We start from the raw sequence: 3,889 nt of genomic DNA, 5'->3' as shown, positions 1-3,889 counted from the left end.
GAGATATCTTCTTCCTTGATCCTTATCTGATAATATCCAGATCTGAGATCTATCTTAGAGAATATCTTCGCACCTTGAAAACGATCAAGTAGTTCATCTGTTCTTGGAATAGGGTATTTATTTTTAATGGTTGATTGATTCAACCCTCTGTAGTCAATGCATAGCTGAAGCAATCCATCTTTCTTCTTCTGCAGCAGTACTAGAGCTCCCCATGGTGAACTGCTAGGATGGATGTAGCCTTGGTCTAATAGTTGCTTGAGTTGCTCTTTCAGTTCAATAGCTTCCGGGATGGACATCCTATACGGTCTCTTTGCGAGACAGATGCAACTCCTGGCATCAGCTTGATTTCGTGGTCGACTTCCCTATGAGGAGGAAGCTCTGTCAGCTCTTTAGGAAATATGTTTGCGTATTCCTTTAACCATGAAGGTTCTTCCCCAAATTCGTGATTCTGATCTAGCTTATTCAATTTAATCAGATAGACAGGTGGGCCCTTCCTAACTCCTTTTATAATCTATGTTGCTTTTGCCAGCTATATTTTTGGCTTACGAGCCTCTCCTTGAGTTGTAACTAGTTCCCCTTCAGAATTTTGGAAGGAGACTTGGCCCTTTCCATAATGGATGTGGGCATCATTGGGTATTAGCCAATCCATTCCGAGCAAACATTCGTGGACACCTAGGTTCATTACCCTGAATCTCACCAAAGTCGGCTTCCCACCCAGTAGGAATTTCACCTTAGCAGTTTGCCTAGTACAAGAGACCTCACGATCATTTGCCAATTCCACAAGTAAAGTAGGTGCATCTATTGTGGTTATCCCTAGCCTTTTTGCACAGATCGGTGAAATGAAGGAATGTGTACTGCCACAATCGATTAGGGTTTGAAGCTTTTACCTTCATAATCCAATGGAGTTTGGATCACCAATAATTGGTGATTCGGACCCTTCTTACGAAGAGTAGCGTGAATTATTGCCCTCTCAATGTTAGCATCCATGGATGGATCTTCTTCATCACCCAGCTTCTTGTTGGCAACATTGGAGGTTCTCCCTCTGGCCATGAGTGTGGCTCCTTGGCCGTGGGTGGCTCCTTGGAATTGCCCTTGGCGATGTCCTCTGCTAAGCTTGGGACACTACCTCTTGAAGTGTCCGGGCTTGTTGCAATGGAAGCAACGTAGATTGCGGTCATTACCTCGTGCAGGAACAAAGTTGTTGACAGCATTGGTCCTAGCTTTCTTCCTTTGTCCCTGATTCTGACCTTGCGCTCTCTTAGTTTGAGCCCTATACATTCCCTTTTTTTGATCCCTATAAGGCCAAGTCCTGTTGTTCCCTGGCTTGGTCTGCATCTCCTATATTATTGGTGCAGCATGAATGAGTGCGTCTTGTAGGTCCATTGGGCGCATTGATTCCAAGCGGGTGTTTATGGAGGAAATTTAACCTAGCACAAAACTTTGACACCTGTTGTGTCATATCTATTGGTGGCTGTACTTTAAGAGAGAGACAAACTTTGAATAATATGCATCAAGGGATAGTCCAAGCTGCTTCAATTCATAGAATTTATTCATCTTCTGTGTGCAGTAGGTAGGTGGCAGATACCTCCCTCGCACAACTTCCTTAAGCTTCTCCCAAGTGATTGTCCCTTTCGAGATCGCTTGGTCTCTGCACCATTGTTTCCATCAAAGTCTTGCTTTGCCTGTAAGCTTAAGTTTGGCGAGCATAGCTTGGTTAGCAGGTGCAGTTCCTACTACCTCAAAATAGTCCTCCATGGACTTGATCCAGATCTCAGCGTCAACTTGAGCAGTCCTTCCCTTGCCATCGAACTCAGGTGGCTTAATTTGTCTGAGAAGGAACTTCTTTTCTTGAATCATAGCTGTACTTAGTGTAGGGGTTGGACTTGGAACTTGCACTTGGGGTTGCGCTTAGGCAATAAGATTCTTTATGCTAAAAACTTATCAAACGTTTCCCATATCATATTATTATAACTTGCCAACTTTTAGCCAAGTGACTTAATCACTTAATACCTTTGCCAACATTTACGATCAGGATAGAAAATAGTAAAAATATTGTTCATTCATGAGGGCATAGCCCTTTGAGTACATTTATTTTGGGAAAGTAGAACAAGTTAATTGGTACATCAGTTTAGGGAAAATAGGATTGTGTTACAATTGGCTACAGGGACTAAGTAATAATATGGAGTGGGGTCATGGATTTTCACGAAATGATAAGTCATAGGAAGCTTGGGTTATCCCTTCCTTTGATACCCGTTCTTCTCATAGTGCCCTAGCACTTTGATTCTATCAGCAGGGATCACCCGAGCCACTTCTTCATACACACACTTGTTCTACTTGACTTGCCATTCGCCAATATGCAGGGTTGCATTTGCGTGAGCTTCGACAAAGATGAACAGCTTCACGATCTTTAAATCCTCCATCCACTTGATTCTCTTCAAGCTGGTATGAAGGTACGCAAGTCAGTGGGCTGCTATGTAGTATATTCCTGATTCTCCCGTCCACCTCCGTTCCGCATACAGGGGTGAAGGATTGTAGATGCAGTCTCGAATATTCATCATGCCTAGTCTCCGTCGATAATCCGAAGCATGCATTGCAGACATAAACATAACTTGGAACACCAAGAATTTGTTCCATGCTTCGTGACTCTGCAACCTAGCATCCATAAGTGAGTAAGGAAATGTTTTCAACAGAAAACACTACTCTATTCCACTCACCTTCCCGTGGCTGTCCCCTTATTCCCTTTACTTTCCTCCGTTAAGTTCCTTTGTAAATCTTAGATCCCGTTGGTTCGCTCTGATACCAATTGTAACGTGCCCACTTGTCCACTTGCGGGACACGTCTTAGCAGCCCATTGAGAGGAGGGTCTAGAAGGCTCTGCCCGGCACTCGCACGGAATGATACATGGTTTGCGATCCAGGTCTTTCCGAGTCTGCCCGAGTGGAAGTGTCCAGTCTTTCCCACTCAAGATTGACCTAAGGTCAGGGTTCCTTTTCTATCAGCAAAGTCTCTAGGAAGGAGCTAGCGTCGAGCTCCAGTTGTACCACCTTTCGTAGGGACAATAGAGACGAAGTAGTTTCAAGCTGCACTTGGTTCATGGAGAATGGAAAACGAGAGGGATGCAAAGCTCAATCTCTCTGCCGTACGGCATAGCCCCATTCCTTTCCCCTAAAACAGAATAAACTGGAAATTCTACATCTACTGACACTAGGTCTTCATTGTCTTATTATCTCATCATTTGAGAAAAGTTTCCAGCTAACCGGAACCACCCTTCCATAGCATGGACCTAAATCATGTCCACCGCACTTTCCTCAGTTTGCTTTAGTTATCTAATTACCGAACACATTACGTTTTGACATGCAAAATCACCTTCCTTTTATTAAAGAAGTTAATCACAGGTTCCTTCACATAACTTAGGCACTGACATAAAAACAATGCCAAGCAAGTTCCTTTTCTCCAATAACTGCTCTTATTTATCAAAATCATGGAATACATCCAATATCACGCCCGAAGGCTATCCCAGTAATCTACACGATTGCTGCTCCAAGTTCCGCCCATTGACTAGTACATGGGCCTCGAGATCCAATCTCGAGTCACGTTGGCCTCTTGTACGGGATCCGGAGGCAAGGGATTTATAGCCAGAGCCTCCCCTGGCACCCAAGCATCCTCTCGCTCCAAGCAGCACCCACGGAGAGACCTCTCATGATGAGTTAGGTCTATATACCCAGCGCGGCTAACAACCCCCTTGGATAGGGCCAGGCAAACAGTCGGAGGTAACTGTTCCTGCCTCTCCCTCCAAGATTTCAACCTGAAGCATTAAGTGTTTTCCTTGAATGAGTTCCCTGAGCAAAGAGATCAAATAATGCACCTGAGTACAAGCACAAACATTTCG

This window comes from Lygodium microphyllum, chromosome 23 (assembly GCF_053477565.2).
Source record: "Lygodium microphyllum isolate KBCC chromosome 23, Lygodium_microphyllum_v1.1.10, whole genome shotgun sequence".
Taxonomy (NCBI): domain Eukaryota; kingdom Viridiplantae; phylum Streptophyta; class Polypodiopsida; order Schizaeales; family Lygodiaceae; genus Lygodium; species Lygodium microphyllum.
This window is presented reverse-complemented; position numbering follows the sequence as displayed.